Raw genomic sequence first — 10,166 nt, forward strand, 5'->3', positions numbered from 1 at the left:
AGATCAACAACAAGAGAACAAAGGCTTTCTCGCTGCATGGATAATACCAAAGTTCCCTTTCTTGCAGTCTGGTTGCACTTTCTTCGTTTGGTGTTTAGAATACCATTCGCGAGGTACTCATTGGTAACTCCTAGTCTCCTAACTCCTATAATCTTCAGATTAAAGCAAATTTGAGCACGTTGTTTCGATCCATTATCATATTAATGAATTAATGATAATGATAATGAGATGAGAAGATTAATAAAGGCTTGTTCACATAGTGCTCAAAATGTTTGCATACATCAACACTGTGGAGTGTCATTACCACACACCAGATAGCATGAGCACAAAAAAGGCCCACCGCCACTGCTATGGTTATCTTCTTGAGTAGGGAGGCCAGAAAGCTGAGTGGCAAAATCTAGAGCACACAGAGCGGCCAGCTACAACAATTTAGTCCTTGATATCTTTTGAAGCCGATGGTGCCCTCCGATTGCAAGTTTACCCTCTAGATGAGTGAAAGGTCTTTTCAAATCCCATTTCAATATTAGCCCAAACATGCCTTAGTGATGGGTTACCCTTCATATCAAGGATTTGGGTGTCTTATGAGTAGCATCAAATTGTAGCCAATCTCAGCACAAACGAGGTGCCTAATGCCAAAATGTGAAACTTATCGCTTCAAGTACAAGTCTTGGCTCCTCCAAGCAATAAAGCTATCCAGTGGACAACCAATTTTCAGACAATTTGTGCATATTGGTTAAGAGTTTTTGGCGTGAAGGTAGGATTTACCCATCTCGGCCTTATTCATATGAAGCGAAAACCGGAGGGTGACGAGTCTCATATATGGATGGATAAACATGAGACAGGTAGATTATAGTTTTTTGGAGCATCATGCAACTCACAAGAAAGGAATGGAACTCATGGAGAATGGCCCATATTTCAACGTGTAAACACGCTCTTAGCAACAAGAGTAGAATACTACGACCCATGTTGCAAAAGAAAAAGGCCCTTGTGAATAGATAGTCACCTTTTTGTTAAAATAGAAATAGGGGGCTTTTGCATGCAAGGAGCGTGTGTGATGTTGAAGTGTGCATACTACAAGACGTGCACAAGAAGACCGCATTTCTTTTGTTTTGTAGTAAAGATGTTATTTGAGGCTTGGCCACTTGAAAGCTAATAAGAGGAGTTTCACACTTTGCAAGGGTGAGTTAAGCTCACGGGATCACGTTTGTCGATGTGTTGCTTCTTGCTACTTTTGCGTGGGTTGGGTGGCTGAGGTAGAGAAAGGGTTTAGTAACCCTACTAAAGTTGGCCTCGTTAGAGTTGTTTCACACGTTGTGGGACTGGGGTTGAGGTGATGCTAGCAAATTTATCTTCTCGCTACTATAACACAAAAACATGGTGGGGGTTTCTGTAACTCCGACTCTTTTGGCAAAGTTACAGAGAGGGCAAGGGTAGAGAAATCCTCACTCTGACACACGTGACGTGGGTAGTGGGGGTTTCTGTAACTCCGACTCTTTTGGCAAAGTTACAGAGAGGGCAGGGGTAGAGAAATCCACACTCCGACACAGGTGACGTGGGCAGTGGGGGTTAACCCATGCTTTGTGTGAAACACCTACTTCACTCTATTTGGCATAATTTATTGAGATAATTAATTAGATGGGATTGTCATGGAATTAGCATTTTGATAAATTGTTTATGGATTATTACGTATATTTTATGAGAATTTCAATATTGAATTCAATTGTGGAAATATGATCACTTGTTGGGTGTTGTGTTAGCAGACTAATGACCGGTACGTGCATGACAATAATGCGATAGTTGTTGATGGAATAAAGCTGCCACTATTGGACTTCGTGGCAACCCCTAGTGTTTCAAGGTTTATTAAATTCATAAGTCGAGATGTAGACATTTTATTATTAGAGAGAACTCTTTATGAGCAATCATTAACTTTTATGCCCAAGTATGAAATGATATGATCTTTTTCATGAGCATTGCCTCTATCTATAAATAAAATACGTGCAAGAGGAAATGATCACTCTTGCACGGGGGGAGATTGCACCCACTGCCATGTGCTCATTCTCTCTTCTCATCTCTCCTCCCTCCGTCCCGTGTAGTACTCCACTTTAGGAGGTGCACGTGTACGTGTGCGCGTCTATACTTTCTTTCGCTCGCTATCTCTCAGATCGTGTATAGTTGTGATTGTATGCAAGTGCGGTTAATTAGGTATGTAGTTTCAATGGATTTATTGCTTGCAGCATGTTGTTGGTGTATATTTTGCAAGCACGTCTCGCCTCTGTCTCTACCAGTGGTATCGGTGCATGGGCTACACTCCGATATATTCTACTTGAAGCTTTTGGTGGCTATGGAGATGCAAGATTTACACATGATGATAAACATCATAAATTTGTTTTATGTCAACAAATAATACTAATAAGAAAGGAGAACTTAAGAACGTAGAGAGGACAATTGAGCACTTTAATTTGGTGAGTCGAGCAGAGTGGAAGCGGTTGATGCTTCAAAGAAAAAGAAGAAAAATGTAGGTCATGGGAAAACAACCCCAAATAGACTCAAAAAAATACACACAATTTGAGGAAAAGACAAAGTTATTTGTAATGGTGGTTAGATTCATTGTAGTAAAAGTGTAAGCTCTCAAAGCGCTAGTGCACGGTGGAAGAAGCCAGCGGTTGCATCCTTTATCGTGCTGCTCAGCATTCCATATCTACAAAAGGCTTAGCTCTCGATACAAAGAAACAAGTAGCACCTACAATGCCTCCCAATATTACATGGCACCGCCAAACCAACTCGACAACAAGTGCTAGCCACACCTTTGAAGTTTGTAGAAACTTGGTGGTGCTCTACACTTGCAGTGCTCTGCATTTGGAACCCCCCTCCCCCGTTCTTGTGGTGGCACGTTGTTGTCCCGACGAGGAGAGGGGAAGAGATGACATCCTTTGGTGGCTACCACTTGTACTCCCAAAAAGTTGGCAGCTCGCCTCCACCCATCCCCTACTCTACATGGTGCAACCCAAGCACCATGACCCACCACCTACACTTTGCATGTAGACAACACAAAAATCGCCTACAACAACATGTAGACAACAACTTCTTATATATATATATATATATATATGTAATCAAAATGACCTATGAACTTTAAGAATAGCGGAATTAAGAGAATTAGAGTGAGCATTTTTGTGAGAATACTTTGAGAACATAGAGGGTGAACTTAACTAGCAGTAGCAACATAACCCTTATACTTAATTAACTTGGCATGAACAATACTTTTGCAAGAGAGAGAATTACAGAACATGACAACAGTTGAGGACCGGAATTATGTGGGGCTGGTCCCCCCTCCAATACGCTTTTGTATTATAGATTCTCCCATCAAGAGAGACTTGGTACAATACAATCTTTGTGTTCCTTGTGACCTAGGTGAAGCAATGAACATGGGAAACTTCATGCATCACAAGCATAACATAATCCTTTGTAAAAAGCATTAACCATCCCCAGCCTTAGTCCCGAGGCCTCAAACACCTTCAAAGGTGGAGAGAGCTAACGAGGAATGAGAGTAGGAAAGAGGAAGAGAAAGCATTTATAGGAGAAAGAAATAGTTCCTCACTTATCATCACTCTTCTTGCTTAGCATAGCATAATAGCATAGTGATGAAGATGAAGAAGATGGAAACCTTAAGCATTGAAGCATGGCTCTTGATTGGATTTGCATTCCATAGCCGTGTAGGCTCTCATCAAGCTTGGAGAAGGAGATGGAGCTCTTGCACTTTGCACCTCGCACAATGAGAGAGAGAGAGTGTGTGTGTGTGTGTGTGGGAGAGTATACCCCCCAAGCTAGTCCACCTCCTTGCTTTGATCGACCCCTCTTCAAGCTCATGGTGGAAGCTCATTGGATCCCTTCAAGCATAGCCAATCACATGCCAAGTGCATATCTAGCAAGCATGCTAGGCTTGGGACAAGTGTCCCCCTTTCCCCTTTGAGAGAGAGGACTTGATAAATGCATACACAATTAATTAAATTAGCTAAATTATCATTGCATCCCTTGAGAGGCCAACATGAGAATTAGCGAAATTAGCAGGATTAGAGTGAGCATTTTTGTGAGACTACTTTGAAAACATAGAGGGTGAACTTAGTTAGCAGTAGCAACATAAGCATAGTACTTAATTAACTTGGCATGAACAATACTTTTGCAAGAGAGAGAGTTTAGAGAACTTGACAACAGTTGAGGATCGGATTTATGTGGAGCCGGATCCCCCCTCCAATAGGCTTTTGTATTATAGATTCTCCCATCAAGAGAGACTTGGTACAATACAATCTTTGTGTTCCTTGTGACCTAGGTGATGCAATGAAGATGGAACATAATATAGACTTGTAAAAAGCATTAACCATCCCCAGTCTCAGTCCCAAGGCCTCAAACACCTTCAAAGGTGGAGAGAGCTAGCGGGGAATGATGATAGGGAAGAGGAAGAAGAAACATTCATAGGAAAAAGAAATAGTTCCTCACTTATCATCACTCTTCTTGCTAGCATACATAATAGCATAGTAATGAAGATGAAGAAGGTGGAAAGCTTAAACATTGAAGCATGGCTCTTGGTTGGATTTGCATTCCATAGCCAAGAGTGTTGGTGTAGGCTCTCAACTTCCCTACTAGCTTGGAAAAGGAGATGGAGCTCTTGCACTTTGCACTTTGCACTTCACACAATGAGTGTGTGTGGGGGGGAGAGGGGGGGCAAAGTATACCCCCCAAGCTAGCCCCCTCCTTGCTTTGGTCGACCCCCTCTTCTAGCACTAACTTTCACTTGATTGGACCTCCTCAAGCCTCTGGCCAATCACATGCTTAGTGCATATCAAGCAACAAGGGTAGCCTTGGGACAAGTATCCCCTTTTCCCCTTGAGGGAGAGGACTTGATAAATGCATAAACAATTAATTAAATTAACTAAATTATCATTGGACCCCTTGGGAGGCTAACCAATAGGCTTTAGGCACACTATGAGGGCAACATGAGGAGGAGCTTGACAAGTGTCCTATTTGCTTTCTTTGTACCAAGCTTGCCTTGTGTGAGGGTGTGTGTGTTCTCTCTCTAGCTCCTACAAAGAGGGCTCGCCCCTTCATGAGTAGGAATCATGTTGACTTTGTGGAACACCTCAAGCACCTTAGTCACATAGCACCTTAGCACCTTACGTCATTAAGCACCTCAAGCACAACAAGCACCTCAAGTTTGGGCTGAGTTCCCACCTCAAGCACAGCCCTAGCTTGCCTAAGGTGCCTAAGGTCAAAGGACGTTTAATACTAACCATTGGAGGTCTTTAATGAAGCTATCCCTAAGGTCTCTAAGATCCATCGCGTAGCCTTGTTCTTTGACAGATCATCTCTCATTTAGACCCCTTTACCATTGGCCCCGTGTTGAGATAGACATGTAAGCACATGTCTATATTCTAACCCTTGTTCCCATGTATTACCTCACAATAAATGATCAGTTTAATATGAGAAAATCATTTGGGTTGGTTAGATATTAGATTTTATGACATTACCTCTCTCTTGAAATCATAGTCGTCCTCGACTATGAGGTAGAAGAGATAAAGCCTTAGTCATCAGTCAATGCTTCTTAGTGAGTAGAGGATCCCTTTTTACCCTACGACATCATTCCAAGATGGATGAATAATCCATTTGATGCTTGGAAGACGTAGCTGCCACAAGAATGTCTGCTCTTCAGTCCATTTCATTCTCCCAAGTAGAGTGATAAATTCTACTTGGTGTTTGAGAGATGTCGTCATCACAAACATGATTCTAAGCATGCATACTATTTAAGCTTGTGTATAATAAAAAGAGAATTAGTCTTATAAAACAAAAACATTGATCTTTTAAAAGAAAACATGTACATTTGCTTACTCTAATGTAGCATTGTAAGCATTAACAAGGTTCATACTATCCTTAAGTTGTATTCCTTGCATGCATCTAGCATCTTCAAAAGGATAATTTTTAAACTTAATAAGATATCCTCGGATAATCTTACCATGTCGTAGTACCTTGTCTTCATGCCAAAGGATAGCTTTGGGTTGTAGCACCTCTTCTTGGTCTTCAATTTTTGGAGGGTCTTCAATAATTGGTTCACTTGGTGGGTCTCCTTTGTAGGGCTTAAGTAGGATCACATGAAAAGCATCGTGTATGAGCCAATGGTTGGGCAACTTAAGTTAATAAGCCATCTCATTGATTGGCTTCAAGATTTGAAAAGGACCATGGTATCTTAACATAATACTTTTGATGCCCTATAGGATTTTTGCCCGTCGTTTGCCTCAATCGAGCCTTGGAAAACTTAAGTAAGACCCAATCATTTTCTTTGAACATTAAGGCCCTTCTGTGCTTGCCAGCATCAACTTTTTGCCTTTGTTGAGAGATGGATATAGCCTCCTTAATCTTTTGAAAACATTCTTGTAGGTCATGACTATACTCATCGGCATTGAATATCTTCCCATGTACTTTAAGTAGCAAGGGACTTTTAGGTCTTCCCTCTATGATTTCAAAAGGTGCTTTTCCCATAGAAGTATGGACAATATTATTGTACGCATACTCTACAAGAGGTAAGTACTTTTTCTATTGAGAGCATTGATTTGCCTCTGTAACATAAGTCTTTAGTAGATCAAGAATCGTAAGACTGGCTATCTCACTTTGGACATCCATTTATGGGTGATAGGGCAAAGAGAAATTCAATCTTGTACCTAGATTTTCAAAGAGACCTTTCCAAAAATTAGTGGTCATTTTAGGATCTCTATTTAACACGATGGATGTTGGCAATCCATGGTGTTTGAAAATCTGGGATATGAAGAGAGTTGCCATTTGGTATGCCTTAATAGTCTTTTTGACAGGAATAAAGTGTGTTTGCTTGCTAAACATGTTGACTATTGTCCATATTCCCGAATTCCCATGGATATACTTGGGTAATCCAAAGATAAAATCCATGGATATACTCTCCCATGGTGAATTAGGGATTGGCAATGGCTGGAGTAATCCAGGTTGCTTCCCTCTATCATACTTAGTCTTTTGGCATACCACACATTTTCAAACATATTCTTGTATGTCCACTTTCATAGTAGGCCAATAGAAGTATGTTTCTACTCCTCAAAGAGTAGGTTGAATGCCTCTATGACCCGCATAGGGAGGAGCATGGGATTCATACATGAATTTCTCACGAAGGGAGTGGGTAACACATAGCCTATTACCATAGAGAAGATAACCATCCTGCAAGGTGAATGGTTCCTCTTTCTTTCCCAAAGTAAGGGTTAACATTATGTCTTTAAAGTCAAGGTCAGTAGCATACTCATCTATCATAGAAGATAGATCATTGTGAGTTGTTATAGACACCGCATTAACTTTTGGTCTTCGTGAAAGTGCATCGGCCACTTGATTGTGCTTACCAGCAATGTGAGCAATATGAAATCAAAATTGCAAAAGAAAATTTGCCTACCTCATTTGTTTGTCGAAAAGCTTGGTTTGCATCATGAAGTACTTGAGACTTTGGTGGTCTGTTCGCAAAGTAAATGGAGTCCCCAATAGATAGTGCTTTCATGTATCTACGGCATGTAAAATAGCTAAAAGCTCTTTCTCATAAGTGCCCAAGACCCGTTCATTCGTATTGAGACTTCGGCTCTCATATGCTATGGCATGCCCTTCTTGAAGCAAGACTGATCCAAGGAAATCACCACAGCATCGCATTGGACCTCAAATGGCTTTGAGAGATCCAGAAGCATAAGGACTGGTTGGGAGGTAAGCTTCTCTATGCTATGGCATGCCCTTCTTGAAGCAAGATTGCTCTAAGGCAATCACCACAAGCATTACATTGGACCTCAAATGGCTTTGAGAGATCCAGAAGCATAAGGACTGGTTGGGAGGTAAGCTTCTCTTTCAGCTTTTCAAAAGCATTTGATCCTTAGCTGTCCATGAGTACTTAACTTTCTTCTTTATTAAGTCATGTAATGGTCCTGCTATTTGAGAAAATTTTGCTATGAAGAGTCTATAGTATGCACACATACCAATAAAGCTTATTAACTCATGTAGATTACTTGGGTTAGGCCATGCTTTTATTACCTCCAACTTTGATGGATCCATACGGATACCATTTTGGGAGATAATATGACCTAAATATTTAATTTCTTGAAGGAAAAATTCGCTTTTCTTTTGATTGATAAAAAGCTTGTTCTCCCTCAAAGCTTGAAAAATCACTTGGAGATGTTGCTTGTGTTCCTCCGAGGACTTGGAGTAGATGACGATATCATCAAAGAACACTCCGGTGAATTTGCGATAGGGTCTAAAGATTTTATCCATTAAACGATTGAATGTGGCTGGTGCATTGGTCAAGCCAAAAGGCATGACTAGATATTCATATAGACCAAATGTTGTATGAAACGCGGTCTTTAGGATATCTTCATCCAGTATCCTTATTTGATGATAGCCACTATTAAGGTCAATCCTATTGAAGTAGGTAGAGCCTTGTAGCTAATCAAAAAATTCTTCTACCCAAGGCACGGGAAATCTGTTTTTGATAGTGATATGGTTTAGTGCTCGATAGTCCATACATATGCGGTATGTACCATCTTTCTTTTGCACTAAAAGGACTGGAGAACAAAAGGGAGAGGAGCTAGGCCTCACCATCCCTTTGTCTACCAATTCTTGTACTTGCCTCATGATCTCCTCTTGTTGAGCTTGGGAAACTCGATAAGGAGGCTTGTCAGGCGGTGAGCTTTCTGGTAGGAGTTCAATTTGATGGTCATCATCCCCTCGTTTTGGAGGTAAGTCCATAGGGATATCATCGATGAACACATCTTGGAATCCTTTTAGAAAATTAGACAAGTCTAACTCTTCTTGATTCCTACCATTTACATTTGATGAAACATTAGGACCTTTTAGGGACTCTTTGACAAAAATCATGTACGCAGAAATTGAGCTTTTCATTGATTTATCAAAAGCAGGAGGATTTACAAGTGTTATAGTACGACCAGACTCACTAGCATCTATATACATGCTCTTTTCCCTGTAGATGAAGTAGATTCTCCTTTCAGGGAACTTCAAGTTGGCAGCCATACGGTTGAACCATGGTGCCCCTAGGATATCATCCTCATGTTGGAGAGGAGAGATGAAAAAGTCTTCTTTGTCGACGTAGCTTGGGACATGAAGCCTCAATTTCCCAATTAAGGGAGTAACGGAGGCTTGTTGTCCCTTGAAAGCTGTGTTGGCCATTACAGTATCTCCTATCTCAAAAGCTTGAATGCCCAACTTGGTGGCCAACTCCATTGATATGAAGTTGTGAGTAGAGTCAGGGTCAAACATGATGAAGGCATCATGCTCCCTTACCTTTCCCCAAGCATAGGAGAGAGGTGATCCATTGCAATGAGCATCCTCTTTTGGAGCTTCGATAGTGAAAGCTCTAGGAGTCTCATTGCGGGCATCTCTCTTGGGGCAAGAATGATAGCCATGTCCTTGCTCCCCACATTTGAAACATTTGTGGTCCTTGCGAAAAGCTTCAAGCTCTTTAGGAGAGAGTTTATTTTTTATCTTTGTAAGCTCCCTTCTCCTTGGACCGATTGTTGTTGTTGTTGTTGTTGGAATTACCTTGGGAAGAATTTTGGGCATTGGTTTTCCCCTTTGCATCACTTTTGTCTTTGATTTTCATGGCCTTGACATTCCTTCTAGCCCCTTGTTGGAAATTGATGCGAGAAGCAACCATGGTGTGGTGGATTACTTCGATGATAAAACCAGGCCATTGGAAGTTGACATACTTGGCCATCTCTTTAGGTAACCCCGCATAGAATTGTAACTTCTGCTCGGCGAAGTCTATCTTTTGAAAGACATTAGCCTTGAGATATAATCCCAAAACTTGTCAATGTATTTGTGGATAGTCTCATGGAAGAGAATCTTCAAACTCCGCCATTGGTAAGCACTTTGTCCGTTGCATCGCTTGCAAGGAATTGCTTCATGATGGAAACTCGTAGAGTTTTCCATGTCTTTGGGGCTTCGTCGTTGCCACAAAAGCTAGCGCACCATTGACGAGCCGATTTTTGGAAGTGCATAGTGACATGGCGTAGCTTGGAGGACTCCGTGAAGCATTCATCTGCCGCATCAAATTGCTGGATGAAGGCCAATACTTTGTCAATAGCACCAAAGGTGCCATCATAGGTGAGAAA

Source organism: Adiantum capillus-veneris, chromosome 7, assembly GCF_014529385.1.
Source record: "Adiantum capillus-veneris isolate H3 chromosome 7, ASM1452938v2, whole genome shotgun sequence".
In the NCBI taxonomy this organism is placed as follows: Eukaryota; Viridiplantae; Streptophyta; class Polypodiopsida; order Polypodiales; family Pteridaceae; genus Adiantum; species Adiantum capillus-veneris.